Below are 9,834 nucleotides of genomic sequence, written 5' to 3' on the forward strand. Positions count from 1 at the left end.
CAATAATTGCAAGGAAACTTCCCCGAAGTTACTTACCACTGTGCCACGGGCTGCTGCCCGGTGCCTGGCTTCCCTGCAGGTGAAGTCCACATGCCGCAAACTGATCGGCTGTCCTCTGAGTTGCAATCCAGCGGAAAGACCTGGGGATATTTTACAGTATTGATTACACGAAAAATCACTGTAGCACTCTGGAGATCGCAGTCTCTTTCCTCTTTCTCTTTCTCTCCTTCTTCCCTGGAAGGGGAAAATATTCGTATGTGTTCATAGAATATATCTTGTACTAATAGATCCTTTGCAAAGGAGACAGTGTCCTAAGTGGCAGCTCCTCTTCGGACGCCTGGGGCTTCCTGGTGAGCTATGCTGAGGGAGAGCTGGTGGATCCTGCCCTCTCCCTGCCTCTCCTCTGTTTCCCTTGGGACTGTCAGTGTGGTCCTGGGAGAGGAGGGGAGAGGGAAGGGGGAAGGGCTTAGAAATAATCTCTCCAGCATCATTCCATCTATTCAGCAGGCAGCAGGCAGCAACTGGGTAAGAACATGGAGTACAAGGACAGTCTCCGACTAATGAGGTTTAATAATGAGTAAATTCTGGCAAACCTACTTAATAAAACAATTTCAATGTCTATTAACTCCTTCCATCGTAGTCATACCACAGTTGCTTGCACTGGAGACACCAGTCAAATTCCTCAGGAGCAGTTGCCGTGTCCTGCATCCCTCTTGAAATTGGGGTTTGCTCTTAGATATCCCTAGGTGGAGAGGGAAATTTGTTGGGTCCATGGATGCTGGGCCTCAGCATTCCTTCAGCTACTATGGATGTGCTTTCCTCCCATAAAAGAACAGGTCTCTGGCATGCAAAGAATTGCTGCTGAGCACTCTCTTTTCCAGATCTGCAGTGCTTTTCCAGCAGCCAAGAACCTTCTCCTCTCTTCATTACAGATGATGGGAAATCAAACATAATCCTTCTCTCACTTTTCTCATACATGGCTGTAAAAGGGGTGAGCTTGCTGTAATGCCTTTGGGTTCTGTACTGCCAGGTCTTGGGCTGCCTCAGTCTAAAATTGGGTTTATATGCATTTGACCCATATTCTACTTGCTTGGCCTCAGTCAGTGGGTTCAGGAAGCCTACGATCAGATCCTATTGACAAATACCCTCTGTGGTGCTCCCAAATGCAGTAAGAAATGCATTAGCTTATGTTTATCCCCAGTGTGGCTCAAAGCACTGAACCTGAATGTTATTATTAGAGAGGTGCGTGAATCCGTAGGATTTACGTGTCCCACCGTGAGTACGAAGGTCGCGTGGAGAAGTGTTAGGAGCTTGGATCACAGAGCTACTTTTCTGCAGGTGCCCTTTGCTGGTGCTGTGCCGCTTACCCTTGCGCTGCATGCGGGACCTGCGCGCTGCTGGCCTGCTGCACCTCGCAAGCGGCTGCTGCCGCTCTTTATCAGCGCTGAGCAATGCTACGGCGCAGTCTAGGACGGGAAGCCTTTGCTAATTGGACTTTTTGGCACATCTTTCTTGGCCCATGTGGTGCCCAGAAGATTAACTTCTTATCAGGCTTCACCACTGGGGGTTTCACTCAAGTCCTAATTATGCCATCCACAGAGAAAGACCAGATAGATGCCTGAAGGCAACTGAATTCTGGGAGCATAGCTCAAAATCACTTAAATCCTGCCACCTTTGTGCAAGATGCAGTTTGCTCTGCCTATCAGTCTTTCTTATGGATTATTTTTGCAAAGAAAAAGCAAACCTATTCTAATTAACTCTGGATGGATTGTTTCACAAAAGGATAAAACCAATTAGCATTTCCTTCTTACCTTGTGAAGCCCTTGCGTGGTGTTTTTAAAGGTTGTATTTCTGAAACCAGCTGACAAGAAGGTGAATAAATCCAAAACAATGAGTAAATATTGTATCTAATGGAGTAATTTGAGCGTTATACTTATTTATTATTTATTATTTTATCAAGAAATACATATATTTTCATTTTGAAGACTTCACTTCCAACACTGGGTACTCTAATATTTGCTTTATTGGGATCTGCAGCTGTGTCTGTAGCTAGATCAGGGCCTCACTGCCAGCTAGAAACGTACAAGTATCTGTCAGTCAGCTCTTAAGAGTCGTCTGTCTTCACAAATGAGACAGAGAAAGGATAGAAATATTTTCATCTGCATTTTATTAATGGGAGTTGAAGGCACAAAAAAGAGAAATACTTTCTTTGGTGTCTGAGGAAGCCGAGCCCTGAACCCAGCTCTGAAGGTCCTGACCATCCATCCTTCCACCCGGGCCACTCTCTGCCTTCTGCCCTCCTGGACCCTGCTACCACGTCTGTATGAGATCCTCCTTAGTGGGGGGGTATCTAAAACTATTAATGCTGCCACCACAAAACTGAAATCTCTCCCCAGGTGGGAAAGGCATATTCCTGGCTCAATTCTAACCTCTGCTGACTTGTTTTTTCACTTTTTTTTTTTGCTTTTCATAACTGCTGCTGTAGTTTTCCTATTAAATTCCCTTTGGATTTGCCCTATTCAGTATGAAGTTCATAACCTTTATTTTCTTTTTCTGTTTTCTATTTCCCTTACAATTTCTGGAATTGCTCTCTCCTTGCTCCGCATCCATCTGGTCATATCAACTTCTTTTACATGCCCTTTAGGCCTTAAATGCAGTCTCCGTATGCTTCATTTATTTGTTGACATGAATGACATTCCTCTCTCCTCCCTGTTGTGTCCCCCCTTTTGTTGTGTTGCCATTCTACTGTAATTTGTTTTAGGCCTGCCTCTCACATCCCCTTTGCACAACAAGGGCAACATGCTACGGCTGAGAAGAAAGCCGAGCAGAAGAGGTAGTTCGTACCCAGGTGGCTCCAGGGACAAAGCAATTGCACGCTGTTGTACAGCTCTCTCGGCTGGACTAAGCCTAGCCCTATGTAAACCAAGGTTAAAGCCTCAATCTAGGCTGTGTTAAAATTGATAGTGTAACTCTTACTGAATGCAGATCCAAACACCCACACCAGAGGTCTAGTAGGCTGGCTTGAAACCTTGTGGGTACGACGGTGCAGTTATCATCATGTCCCTGTGGCACGCACAGGAGAATCTGGTAAGAGACGTCCGTTATGGTGAGCAGAATTTTCTTACATAGTTCAATAATGAAATCATTCACAGGACTAGGAGTTAGGTATTGATGATAGTTAAATGCTGTAGAAGATGCGAAAGCCAGTGACGTTCACTGTCATGTGCTTACCTGTGATTTCATCTCCTGTATTTTATTCTCTGCAATTATGCCGGAATCCTGTATCAAGCAGCAGATACATACAGAATATAGATATACAGAAGCAAGCACTTTTTTCACAAAGCCCGTAATAAAACTGTAGAATTTATTGGCACATGATGTTGTGGTGGCCAAAAGTGTAAAGTATTCAGAAAAGGACTAAGCAAATTTATGCAAGGAAGGTCCGCCAGGTAGACCCAACATCTGGCACAGAAAGTCAGTAACCCACGTATTGCTGGGCAGCGGGGAGATATTTTGCCACAATGCCATGTGCTTGCCCTGTTCTGGTTTTCCCTACATTTTTGATAGATGATGTACATGGGGGCTGCACAGCCCCTGGTGTGACCTGGTGGAGATGATGTTCTGCTGAGAAACCTGAGGAGGGTGGCCTGGGCTCCACTAGTTGGGTCACGCACTTCTGGGTTGATCGTGCGCTACTTACCTGAGAGTATTTTCTCTGAACAGCAAAAAAGAGCTGAAGACAAAACTCTGATTATATACGTATGTGCATGTATATATATTCAAGACTAATGATGTCTGTATACAACGGGCAATCTCACAGAGGGGCAGAGTGTACGCTCTGAAATTTTATGTGCTTACAGGTCTTCTAATCATTCTGCAGGGAGCAGGCATGTAATTTAATAAAGGCACTGTTGTCAATCTTCCTTCCTTCCCAACTGCGCTTTTTGTAACGCTTGAATATAATACAAAGATAATTACTTTGCCTGGCATCTATAACAGGAGATGCATTTCAGGCTTTTAAAGTCAGAGAGAAAACAAAAGTGTAAATCAAAATAATTATTTAAGGAAATATGAATGCACTGAAAAAGAGGAGAAAAAGTAAGAAAGAAAGAAAGAAATTCATTTGAAAAACCTGTACTGCCTTCATTCCTTGGCTTAGAAACTAGCCCAGTAATGAATCTTCAGTTGGTGCAACTCCTCACAAAATTATTGGATGTTGTTTCTTTTATCAATTGAGTGTACAGCCTTTTGTCTGGGAGGGCTAATTCTTCTCTGAGCCTCACCCAATGTATAGACCTGGCCTTTCCCAGGTTCTTTATGTTTGTGCCGTGTGAACTCTTACGATAAATAAAATAATTTTTCATTTATTTGCAAAATAATTGACATGGGATTGAAAAGAGCATTTTAACACTCAAACATTAGTTTAAATGCTTCCATTGTGTTCACGGGTGGTTAACACTTTGGGAAGTAATTGGATTTAGATAGCCTTGTTACATGGAAATTCAACATCTTTTCAGATCCTCGTATTACTCATTGGGCATAAAGAATAGCTTAGCCTTCTTTTCTTAGTTTAATTATGACATTACGCATTGCAAGGTAAACTTTCAGGATTTATGCCAACATTTTATTCAGTCCAGCAATGTTAGCTTCATGTTCCTGTTTATTTCCTCATAATTTGTCTTTATGGAGCAACAGAAATACCCTTTCTTGCCAAATGCCTGGTTTGTATGGATAATTAAACTGACAGTAAAGGGCTAGATTCACCTCTTCATTATTCAAGTCTTACCGAGTTGCAGCATTATTGATTCCAGTAGAATAATGCTGCAATCACCCAGGAATATGTGGTAAATCAGGCAATGGGTACCCTTGATTTGTAAGCACTTTCATAATATATTGCTCGTTCATCCGAGCCCTTAGAAACCCCAGCCATGATCCATGCTCCTGTTGTGCCACAAACTGTCTTGGAAGACTGAGTCACATATTGTTGGCAGTGTTTTATTCCTTATTTCCATCCTTGTCTTTGTAAAAGTTGTTTCTTTTTCCTGTCGAGTTTGATGAAAGCCAAAAGGGGCCACTTGTCATTAGGCGAAATACCACTAAAGCAAATGAACTATTTAGAGCATTTCTTTGCTATGTAAATGTAAAATAAGGTTCATGAGATGTAACGCACAAATTTCTGTGTTCTTTCACTCTTCTCCCTGCATGAAGACTGAACCTAGGAATTAACTTCAGCTAAGTTTCCCAAAGTTTTCTGTGCTCATTTCCTCTGGACTGTCTAGAAAATGATACCTGTTAATGGGCAGTACCCAAGGAAACTGATTTCAAATGGATAATCGTTCCTATGTTGATCCAAATGAATTTTACATAAGGGCTCAATCACTTAGGTTTAAAAGGTTTTAGGGTACTAAAATGTTGTGTGGCATGGGTGGAGGAAACAGGGCGCTGAATGCCATGGCTTAGAGCTGAGTGCTATTACCTCTCCACAGAGCGAGAGATTGCTTAAGTGAGATATGCCCAGGTAATGTGAGCATCACACTTTAGAGGAAGACCATCTCAAGTCTTTCATAACCTGATCTGGAGAATAATTCCCTCCTGATTGCAGTTCTGGTGAGCAGTCTCACCCTGAGCACCACACACTTCTTGAAGAAGAAGTTTCTCTGCCACCTCTGAGCACTGGTCCATTCAGAGGTGCCAAAACATTTTTTGGGAAACACATGCAACCTTCCCTTCCTTGAGTCCCAACCAAAGGGCACATCTGTCTAACTGCATGCACATCAGGAAAAAAATGTGGTCAGCATTTTTGAACTCACCGAGAGCCCAGCAACTGAGGGAATGAAAACAGAGTCCGTGGTGATCATCAGCATGAGGCTGTTTCTGATAAATGGAAGTTTTCTTCAAGAGTACAAACTTCCATTTTCTCTCTTACTCTGCAGGGAGATTTGGACTGTGCATTTTGATGTTTCTGTCAAAGTTGAAAACATCTTGACGCTATAAACCTTTGGTGAGATAAAAATTGGAAATGATATAAATATTTTTCTCTCCAAGTGCTTTTCATTTCAAAAGCATTTATGAATCACGCCATTTTCAGGACTGGTATTAAAAGAGTCATTTCAGTGATCCAGCTCAGGATCATTGAAATACCACAAATACCCGATATATAGTACTGGGTACAGCTATACACATATAACTTCCACTGTTTCTGAAGACCCTCTAAAACCTGATATTTGACTGCCATTTGAGTGTCTAGGTTGGGGTTATTTTACCGTTTTCATGCATTTCTACAGTCAGTAACAAGAGACACGATTAAGAAAGAGAAAGCTTTGCTTCAAAGAGAAGCTATCTGAAGGGTATCTGCACAGGGATAGGTAACAGAGAAATTGTATCTGTGCCACCAAGTGTTAGGGAAAAATAACACCCATTTCAGAATTTGAAGAGGGAAATGGGCAGAAGAAGGTGTTGCAAATTTGCTAGGAAGAAAAACTGAAGAAACACTTAACCAGGTGTTTCAAGTAGCATGAGCACTGTTGTTACGTGCTGAGGAGAGCGCTCACGCGGGGGATATGTATGTCTATAAGTACCATTGACTTTGGAGATGCCAGGGTAGCGGGTATCTGTCTGTATACACAGACACACACCTGACGTACTGTGCACACTGAAATGTCTGCCCTCGGGCGATGCAGTGTTGAAAGAGAAAAGGTAATATTGTGGATACAATCCAGAAGTTCTTTGTTTATCTCTCACCGTTGTAAAAGTCTTTCTTTGTCATCCCAAGCATATCACTTAATATCTCTGTGCCTTGGTTTCCTAGTCATAAGTCAAATAAATATATAACCACCGTGGTCTTGTAAGGAGAACTCTGTTTATAATACTAAGATAGACAGCAAGCTCCCATTTGGGGAGAAGGACAGGAGGTATTAAAAAGTTGATCTTCAACTAACTATGCTGGAGAAGACTGTTTTTTAATAGGTGAATAAGTTACTAGTAAGACTGATTATCTAAAGTTATATAGCTCAAGAATAAAATACAGCAATGCTTTCAGTTCTCAAATAGAAAGCAGAAACAGTGTTAAAATTACATTAGCTGCTGTGACGAACTGCCAGATTAAAATGTGAATTGCTAAGCAGGTGAGGTGGATTTGAATACTGAATGTTGTTGAATTTTTTTTCTCCCCTCTCCTGTTAGGATTTATTTCTTGAATCATTTAAAACTAGTGAAGGAAGGTCTGAGAATTTTTTTATAGTGGTTACTGGTGAGATTGATTACTTCATCTTGTTTTTTCTAATACCATACCGTTCAAATGAATTACCATACAAATCCAGTTCTCCATTTATGATGCATTAAATGTCAAAAAAAAAGAATCATTCCAACTATATTTATTCCCAAGTCTTGAGACCTTGTGTTAAAAAGCAATATACATGAAAAACAGTGTTTTGCATATAGTACCACCCAGTTCTTAAAAAGTACCTTTAAGCTCTTCTTAACAATTTAGCTAGTTCCTCATTGAGATCTGTATCTATTTTAATCAATGAAATGTTCGCCTCATTCAGGCTAAAATACAAAGATGTTATGATGTGATCATACTGGTATGAAACTAGTAGAAAGAGACTATGTGCTTGCATCGCAGTCTCTGCAAACCCGTGGGAAGATCCCCATCCACTGAGCTCTGAGTAACTGTTTCACTTCTCCCTTTGAGAGGAAAGGGGAGAATTTTGCCTCCTTGCGCTGGTGCTGGGAGTTCCACCATCTGCTTTGGAGACAACTTTATTAGGCTGACACTGAACACTTTTTAAAAGCCCACCGTCAGGTGAGAAACCAAGCTCTTCCCTTGAACTCCCTCGGCAGACCCATTTTTCAATCCATCTGACAACGCCTACTCTTTGCAGGTTGTATTTCAACAGTGAATTAAGAGCTGCCTAGCCATTTTTAAAAGTAAGCCCTTGGTTTGCACTTTCCTCCCTACAAACTCTTTCCCCTCCCTACAAACGTTCTTTGTTTGGAAATTCGCATTAGCAACCCGGGGACAGACCCCTCTCAGCATGCAGGGCTGCAAGGCTTCATCACTGAAAAGCTTCAGTACTGCAAAACCTAAAGGATTGCTCAAGTTCCTGTCCCGCTGTCGATAGGTAAGTATTTTCCACTTTTCCCTGATCTCTGGCTGCTTTGTCAGCCTTTCATGTAGAGGAACTTTTGGACTGCTTTAAGGTACGCTGGAGAGCTGGCTTGGCATGCAACAGCACGAGGATTAGGAAGGTACCAGTGCCCCTTGTGAGCCTCCCCGCCCGAAGCTGACGTTCTGGGCCATCACCTTTGCAAAGTGATCACTCTGTTCTCAATCTGTATTCCCTACCTCCTCCTAGCCTACAAAGTCGGGAGGACTCATTAGCTGTGAGTGCTGAAATACTGGAGGGGAAAATTAATCAGAAAGTGTTTCATTCACTGTCATCTTAGTATTATCAGCATACTGTTTGGGAAAAGGTGTGACTCGGAGTGGCTGGGCAATGAATGGATATGTGATCCACTTTTATAACCCAGCTTTTGTTGTAAACACTCCAAAGATGCATTAATTAATGATAAAATCAAGGGAAATGTCTGGCAGGATAGATAGAGAGACAGAGACGGAGCTAGAGAGATTAGAGAAAAGGTAGGCATTCATAAAATTAGGCTGAACCTGGGGAAAAACAGACTAATATGTCCACTGTGGGGGACTAATCTAAAGGAAAACAGCCATAAAGTAGGAAGAGAGATGGTTGCAGTGAAAAGCAAGTGTCTGGAGAGCAGAAATGCCGTTTGGTTTTATACTATGATGGGTAGCATAAAGCAAAACATAAAATTACTCCACTCATGTAGTCCATCCACCAAATTAATCATAAGATGCTTGTAGAGATTTAAAAAGATGATGCTATGGGTCATGGAGTAAATGGAAGTAGTGTTAAGTTTTCAGTTCCTATGGCTTTGGATTTCATTGTTCGAAAAAGATTTGCAGAATTTGAAAGGAGTGGGGTTGGCAAAGTCATTTAAAGACATGAAAGTTTTGTCTTATGAAAAAAAGGCAATAAAAAAAGGAGAACTTAAAATATTACCAGGGACGTGACAACCATCCACAGTTGTCGAATGGGTGTTAACATGAAGTGAAAGGAAATATTGCTTTGAATGATTCAGGTAAAGACACAAAATTTCAGTCTGAATGCTTGGCTAGGCAATAGAAAATGTCTTAAATAAAAAGGTCACTTAGGCTCCTGAAGGGAGGGGAGCTTTTCCAGTGAAGCTGCTTTTCTCCCCAGAGGCTTTGTCCTGCCAGGAGGTGTTCGCAGCCAGCGGCTGGTCTGGATGAGTGCAAGCCGCTGGTGTGAGCAGGCGAGAATGTTGTTTGAGAGAATGATTTTTACCCTTGGGCCAAGTAAGGGCAAGGTACACTGCTGTAAACTGTAAAAGTAATGGTCCTGAAGGGCTGGTCAGACAGAGAGGAGGCGTTGGAAAATGCCAGTATCCCCCAGTCCTTCACTGGGGTGCCTCCTGAAGCTGTGATGACAGGAGGTAGTCGTGTAGAAGCTGGCTGCACATGTTGGGTACTGTTGGGTGTTCCCCCGGTATTGGACCTCCCCGTGCTGTGGAGAGGTACGTTGTGTGGCAACTCAGACACCCCCTACTCTCTATTCAGCCGTACAAACACCGGTCAGAGCATTTTCACATTCACTGCTCTCATTTGTGCTTTAAAACCTCTTAACGTGGAGCTTAAATGACAGATACTCCTGTTTCTGCAGCGCTTTCTTCCTAGTCCCTTTCAATAATTCATATTCATCTACACCTCATTCCCGTGCTCCTTTTCATTGCTCC

This window comes from Platalea leucorodia (assembly GCF_965183815.1).
Source record: "Platalea leucorodia genome assembly, chromosome: 8".
Classification (NCBI taxonomy): Eukaryota; Metazoa; Chordata; class Aves; order Pelecaniformes; family Threskiornithidae; genus Platalea; species Platalea leucorodia.